This window comes from Schistocerca serialis, unplaced genomic scaffold (assembly GCF_023864345.2).
Source record: "Schistocerca serialis cubense isolate TAMUIC-IGC-003099 unplaced genomic scaffold, iqSchSeri2.2 HiC_scaffold_1023, whole genome shotgun sequence".
Classification (NCBI taxonomy): domain Eukaryota; kingdom Metazoa; phylum Arthropoda; class Insecta; order Orthoptera; family Acrididae; genus Schistocerca; species Schistocerca serialis.
In genome coordinates this window covers 7,501-15,000 of record NW_026047210.1, presented here as the reverse complement: position 1 = coordinate 15,000, position 7,500 = coordinate 7,501, and the positions used below count along the sequence as shown (strand labels likewise).

At 55.9% G+C, this 7,500-nt stretch overlaps 3 non-coding genes across 3 annotated transcripts in view; all 3 read right to left on the bottom strand.

Annotated features, from left to right (window-relative positions):
• LOC126429455 (large subunit ribosomal RNA) overlaps nt 1-1,465 on the bottom strand; it is a 4,222-nt gene extending 2,757 nt beyond the window's left edge. The window contains exon 1 of the ribosomal RNA XR_007576957.1: nt 1-1,465. This exon is cut by the window's left edge and continues 2,757 nt beyond it. This is a non-coding gene — a ribosomal RNA (large subunit ribosomal RNA).
• Nucleotides 1,466-1,653: 188 nt separating this feature from the next.
• LOC126429452 (5.8S ribosomal RNA) lies at nt 1,654-1,808 on the bottom strand. Its single transcript, XR_007576954.1, has one exon. It is a non-coding gene; the product is annotated as a 5.8S ribosomal RNA (ribosomal RNA).
• Nucleotides 1,809-2,159: 351 nt separating this feature from the next.
• Nucleotides 2,160-4,069, bottom strand: LOC126429454 (small subunit ribosomal RNA). Its single transcript, XR_007576956.1, has one exon. It is a non-coding gene; the product is annotated as a small subunit ribosomal RNA (ribosomal RNA).
• Between the last annotated feature and the right edge of the window lie 3,431 nt (nt 4,070-7,500).

Here is a 7,500-nt window from a genome sequence, read left to right as displayed (position 1 = left end):
AAAGTGGCCCACTTGGCACTCCGATCCGAGTCGTTTGCTCGCGGCTTCAGCATATCAAGCAAGCCGGAGATCTCACCCATTTAAAGTTTGAGAATAGGTTGAGGTCGTTTCGGCCCCAAGGCCTCTAATCATTCGCTTTACCGGATGAGACTCGTACGAGCACCAGCTATCCTGAGGGAAACTTCGGAGGGAACCAGCTACTAGATGGTTCGATTAGTCTTTCGCCCCTATACCCAGCTCCGACGATCGATTTGCACGTCAGAATCGCTACGGACCTCCATCAGGGTTTCCCCTGACTTCGTCCTGGCCAGGCATAGTTCACCATCTTTCGGGTCCCAACGTGTACGCTCTAGGTGCGCCTCACCTCGCAATGAGGACGAGACGCCCCGGGAGTGCGGAGGCCGCCGCCCCGTGAAGGGCGGGGAAGCCCCATCCTCCCTCGGCCCGCGCAAGGCGAGACCTTCACTTTCATTACGCCTTTAGGTTTCGTACAGCCCAATGACTCGCGCACATGTTAGACTCCTTGGTCCGTGTTTCAAGACGGGTCGTGAAATTGTCCAAAGCTGAAGCGCCGCTGACGGGAGCGATTATTCCGCCCGAGAGCATCCCGAGCCAACAGCGGCGCGGGTCCGGGGCCGGGCCAGGTAGGTCCGTCATCCGGGAAGAACCGCGCGCGCTTGCCGGGAGCCCGAGCGCCCAAAGGGGCGAATCGACTCCTCCAGATATACCGCCGGGCAGCCAGCCAGGACACCGGGGCTCTGCCCAACAGACGCGAACCGAGGCCCGCGGAAGGACAGGCTGCGCACCCGGGCCGTAGGCCGGCACCCAGCGGGTCGCGACGTCCTACTAGGGGAGAAGTGCGGCCCACCGCACACCGGAACGGCCCCACCCCGCGGCGAGTGGAAAGGCAACCGGACACGACCCCGCCGCGGATTGCTCCGCGCGGGCGGCCGGCCCCATCTGCCGAGGGCGGAGGCCAGTGGCCGGATGGGCGTGAATCTCACCCGTTCGACCTTTCGGACTTCTCACGTTTACCCCAGAACGGTTTCACGTACTTTTGAACTCTCTCTTCAAAGTTCTTTTCAACTTTCCCTCACGGTACTTGTTCGCTATCGGTCTCGTGGTCATATTTAGTCTCAGATGGAGTTTACCACCCACTTGGAGCTGCACTCTCAAGCAACCCGACTCGAAGGAGAGGTCCCGCCGACGCTCGCACCGGCCGCTACGGGCCTGGCACCCTCTACGGGCCGTGGCCTCATTCAAGTTGGACTTGGGCTCGGCGCGAGGCGTCGGGGTAGTGGACCCTCCCAAACACCACATGCCACGACAGGCGGCAGCCTGCGGGGTTCGGTGCTGGACTCTTCCCTGTTCGCTCGCCGCTACTGGGGGAATCCTTGTTAGTTTCTTTTCCTCCGCTTAGTAATATGCTTAAATTCAGCGGGTAGTCTCGCCTGCTCTGAGGTCGTTGTACGAGGTGTCGCACGCCACACCGCCAGCCGGCTGTGCACGCTACCGAGTAAGTACCGGTATGCGAACCGCCAGGCGACGGGCGCGCATCGCACGTTTAAGGAGGCGCGGCCGGCCCCACAGGCGGCCGCGACGCTCCCAGGTCTGCGAAGCGGGGCAAACGCCGCGCGCTTCAGTATACGTAGCCGACCCTCAGCCAGACGTGGCCCGGGAACGGAATCCATGGACCGCAATGTGCGTTCGAAACGTCGATGTTCATGTGTCCTGCAGTTCACATGTCGACGCGCAATTTGCTGCGTTCTTCATCGACCCACGAGCCGAGTGATCCACCGTCCTGGGTGATCTTTTCTTAGTTTCCACTGTCTCTTTCAAGACAGTTGCATAGGCGGGACGTAGGCGTGTGGCGGCCCCTGTTCAAGCGTTCTGTGTCCAACGGCCTCACGGCCGATGGGCGTCGTACGGCTCCACACCGGAGCGGACAGGCAGTCGGGCGAAAGTCATTCAAAACCGGCGCCAGGCGCCAGGTGCCGCAGGCCAGCCGCTCCAGCGCTTCAGCGCTCGTACCACACAACATTGGCGTTAGTTTTGAGAAGCACGCGTGGTTCCGCACGCGGCGCACGGCTACTGCGAGCCGTACAGGTAGCGTGTTGCGCGACACGACACGCACATCGAAAGACATGCAGTCTAGTCGGTAATGATCCTTCCGCAGGTTCACCTACGGAAACCTTGTTACGACTTTTACTTCCTCTAAATGATCAAGTTTGGTCATCTTTCCGGTAGCATCGGCAACGACAGAGTCAATGCCGCGTACCAGTCCGAAGACCTCACTAAATCATTCAATCGGTAGTAGCGACGGGCGGTGTGTACAAAGGGCAGGGACGTAATCAACGCGAGCTTATGACTCGCGCTTACTGGGAATTCCTCGTTCATGGGGAACAATTGCAAGCCCCAATCCCTAGCACGAAGGAGGTTCAGCGGGTTACCCCGACCTTTCGGCCTAGGAAGACACGCTGATTCCTTCAGTGTACCGCGCGTGCGGCCCAGAACATCTAAGGGCATCACAGACCTGTTATTGCTCAATCTCGTGCGGCTAGAAGCCGCCTGTCCCTCTAAGAAGAAAAGTAATCGCTGACAGCACGAAGGATGTCACGCGACTAGTTAGCAGGCTAGAGTCTCGTTCGTTATCGGAATTAACCAGACAAATCGCTCCACCAACTAAGAACGGCCATGCACCACCACCCACCGAATCAAGAAAGAGCTATCAATCTGTCAATCCTTCCGGTGTCCGGGCCTGGTGAGGTTTCCCGTGTTGAGTCAAATTAAGCCGCAGGCTCCACTCCTGGTGGTGCCCTTCCGTCAATTCCTTTAAGTTTCAGCTTTGCAACCATACTTCCCCCGGAACCCAAAAGCTTTGGTTTCCCGGAGGCTGCCCGCCGAGTCATCGGAGGAACTGCGGCGGATCGCTGGCTGGCATCGTTTATGGTTAGAACTAGGGCGGTATCTGATCGCCTTCGAACCTCTAACTTTCGTTCTTGATTAATGAAAACATACTTGGCAAATGCTTTCGCTTCTGTTCGTCTTGCGACGATCCAAGAATTTCACCTCTAACGTCGCAATACGAATGCCCCCGCCTGTCCCTATTAATCATTACCTCGGGTTCCGAAAACCAACAAAATAGAACCGAGGTCCTATTCCATTATTCCATGCACACAGTATTCAGGCGGGCTTGCCTGCTTTAAGCACTCTAATTTGTTCAAAGTAAACGTGCCGGCCCACCGAGACACTCACTCAAGAGCACCCTGGTAGGATTGCAACGGGGTCCGCCTCGGGACGCACGAGCACGCACGAGGCGCGTCGCACGCCTTCAGCTCGCCCCACCGGCAGGACGTCCCACGATACATGCCAGTTAAACACCGACGGGCGGTGAACCAACAGCGTGGGACACAAATCCAACTACGAGCTTTTTAACCGCAACAACTTTAATATACGCTATTGGAGCTGGAATTACCGCGGCTGCTGGCACCAGACTTGCCCTCCAATAGATACTCGTTAAAGGATTTAAAGTGTACTCATTCCGATTACGGGGCCTCGGATGAGTCCCGTATCGTTATTTTTCGTCACTACCTCCCCGTGCCGGGAGTGGGTAATTTGCGCGCCTGCTGCCTTCCTTGGATGTGGTAGCCGTTTCTCAGGCTCCCTCTCCGGAATCGAACCCTGATTCCCCGTTACCCGTTACAACCATGGTAGGCGCAGAACCTACCATCGACAGTTGATAAGGCAGACATTTGAAAGATGCGTCGCCGGTACGAGGACCGTGCGATCAGCCCAAAGTTATTCAGAGTCACCAAGGCAAACGGACCGGACGAGCCGACCGATTGGTTTTGATCTAATAAAAGCGTCCCTTCCATCTCTGGTCGGGACTCTGTTTGCATGTATTAGCTCTAGAATTACCACAGTTATCCAAGTAACGTGGGTACGATCTAAGGAACCATAACTGATTTAATGAGCCATTCGCGGTTTCACCTTAATGCGGCTTGTACTGAGACATGCATGGCTTAATCTTTGAGACAAGCATATGACTACTGGCAGGATCAACCAGGGAGCTGCGTCAACTAGAGCTGAGCAGCCGGCCGCCCGGGAGTGTGTCCCGGGGGCCCGCGCGAACACGCAAGCGTCCGCTCAATTATTCTGCAAACAGGAGGAGGCTGAGCTCCCCTGCACCATACACCTCGAAACCCTCTCAGGTCCCGGCGGCGCGCAGCGCCGTCCTAAGTACTTGGTCGGGTTCGAGAGAGGCGCAATCGCCCGGGGTTTGGCGAGTAGACGCTTTAGGTGCGACCACCCGTGCTCCCAACTGAGCTTGCCGCTGCCGACAGAGGCCCGGGAGCGTGCTGTCGTGGCATTGCCGGCGGGAGACAACACGCGCCACCTACGGTGACCGGCAGCTCCAACGCCAGCGCCACAGAAGGACAAAAGCCCCACTTGGGTGCCGAAGCGAACTCTCCCAGCACAGCGCACGCGCCAACACGTCCGCACAGCTGCGATACAAACCACCTGCGAGAACCGCAGAGGCGACCGAGCAGCAGACGGCGTCGCGGCGCCGAGCGCCGGGCGGCGGCGCATCCTCAGCGCACACAGTCCTCAATCGGACCAGCACACTGCAGATGTCCACCGCGCTTCGCACCGGGCCCGCGAGGACCTACTTTGGCCGCACGGCGCCGCGTGCAGGGTGCGCCGGCGCGCAGCTGCGCCGCCTGCCGCCTCCGTCGGCCGGCGCGCCTGCCACTGGCCGCCCCCACCAGCCGGCTGTAGCGCGTGCGCCCACGCACCGCGCGGCCAGCACGCCGGGAGGCCCCCCCTCACCGGCCGGGGACGGTCCCACCCAGCCACCGCCGCGTATCGCTTCACACCCAGATGCCATTCACGTTCGTGGGCATGGTGGGTATCGCTGGAACAACCGGTTGGTAGCTCAACCGATCGTCGCCATCACTGATTCACCTCTAGCGAGAACAACCGCACCACAACGGTTTACCAGTTGTTCATTTGCGTAACGTCACCAGCAAACGTAGGCGTCCATCGCCATTTGCAAATTCAACGATTGTTGCATGCCTGTGTCAGGTGTCACGACACACTATGTCTGCCCACATACACGCAACAACATGTGCACGCTTCGCGAACACGTGGAAGGTGGCCCCCGTACGTATGCGATGTCCATTGCGCGAACGACTGTCAACCGGCCTCTGTCGCATGTCGCAGATGTGGAACGCAGTGCACCATGCTATCACGGTGTGTGAGAAGAGACGACTACGTCTGACAACACGCGCCACTACATCAACAGACGGCTCATGCTGATCGCCATCCAGGGCATACCACACTGCAATCCAGCTCTTATAGGGAGACGACACGTAGCTGAGTGCACAACATTTGGACCGCATGGTTCGCCGTTGTTGGCGCAGTCGTTGTACGGTCACATGTACCACGATGTATCATTCAGTACATGAGGACCAATGTGCAGTACAGTGTGTGATTTGGACGTACAACATCAGCGGACAGTTGACACAGGCCGTACCACAGCGTAGGCTAAGTGCTTCGCCATGCGAATGCCAATGAACAACTGCAAATGCCAATGAACAACTGCAAAGGGCATTGAGCATGTACGTCCTGCTGCCATCCACATTACAGTGTATAGCTGCAAGGTGTTTAACATGAAGCGATACACTGGGGACCGGGCAGTGCGAGTAGCAAACTATATTGCGGGGGTTGCAGTTAGGCAACACTACACTAATTTAACGCGTCGTATGACAATTACAGAGCAGGTTAAGGCCCAACGTGTGTTGGGTTAAGGCCCAACGTGTGTTGGGTTAAGGCCCAACGTGTGTTGGGTTAAGGCCCAACGTGTGTTGGGTTAAGGCCCAACGTGTGTTGGGTTAAGGCCCAACGTGTGTTGGGTTAAGGCCCAACGTGTGTTGGGTTAAGGCCCAACGTGTGTTGGGTTAAGGCCCAACGTGTGTTGGGTTAAGGCCCAACGTGTGTTGGGTTAAGGCCCAACGTGTGTTGGGTTAAGGCCCAACGTGTGTTGGGTTAAGGCCCAACGTGTGTTGGGTTAAGGCCCAACGTGTGTTGGGTTAAGGCCCAACGTGTGTTGGGTTAAGGCCCAACGTGTGTTGGGTTAAGGCCCAACATAGGTTGGGTTAAGGCCCAACATAGGTTGGGTTAAGGCGCAACATAGGTTGGGTTAAGGCGCAACATAGGTTGGGTTAAGGCGCAACATAGGTTGGGTTAAGGCGCAACATAGGTTGGGTTAAGGCGCAACATAGGTTGGGTTAAGGCGCAACATAGGTTGGGTTAAGGCGCAACATAGGTTGGGTTAAGGCGCAACATAGGTTAGGTTAAGGCGCAACATAGGTTAGGTTAAGGCGCAACATAGGTTAGGTTAAGGCGCAACATAGGTTAGGTTAAGGCGCAACATAGGTTAGGTTAAGGCGCAACATAGGTTAGGTTAAGGCGCAACATAGGTTAGGTTAAGGCGCAACATAGGTTAGGTTAAGGCGCAACATAGGTTAGGTTAAGGCGCAACATAGGTTAGGTTAAGGCGCAACATAGGTTAGGTTAAGGCGCAACATAGGTTAGGTTAAGGCGCAACATAGGTTAGGTTAAGGCGCAACATAGGTTAGGTTAAGGCGCAACATAGGTTAGGTTAAGGCGCAACATAGGTTAGGTTAAGGCGCAACATAGGTTAGGTTAAGGCGCAACATAGGTTAGGTTAAGGCGCAACATAGGTTAGGTTAAGGCGCAACATAGGTTAGGTTAAGGCGCAACATAGGTTAGGTTAAGGCGCAACATAGGTTAGGTTAAGGCGCAACATAGGTTAGGTTAAGGCGCAACATAGGTTAGGTTGAGGCACAATATAGGTTAGGTTGAGGTACCGTATAGGTTAGGTTAAGGTACAGTATAGTTTAGGGTAAGGTACAGTATAGTTTAGGTTAAGGTACAGTATAGTTTAGGTTAAGGTACAGTATAGTTTAGGTTAAGGTACAGTATAGTTTAGGTTAAGGTACAGTATAGTTTAGGTTAAGGTACAGTATAGTTTAGGTTAAGGTACACATTGTTGTATGGAAAGGTGTAATGGGGGGGGGGGGGGGGGCGGCCGGTCGGTTTGTTGATTGTGATTATAGTAAGTGGATGCCTGCGGCATCATCTGATTTGCCACGTCAGGATGCACCTTTGGCTCATGACAGGCGGCGCTCCGATTCCATGCTTGTGGCAGACCTGTGTCTTTCATTCCTGCCATTGTTTGTGTGCTGTGAGAGGAGGCAGTATTGTGATGTTGGGTGCACCCCTGTGTAGGACATGTGTGGGTGTTGGTGGCTTAGCTGAGCAATGGTGGTTGTCGGGGGGGTGGGATATTCCGTTTTCTGAGTGGACCTCCCAGTCTGGTTATGACAGTGTGGATTGTCTCATGTGGCGGAGAGGATGCACTGGGTGTTGTTCCATGCTGGTGCTTACATATTGTCTGTGTGCGTGTTACAGGCG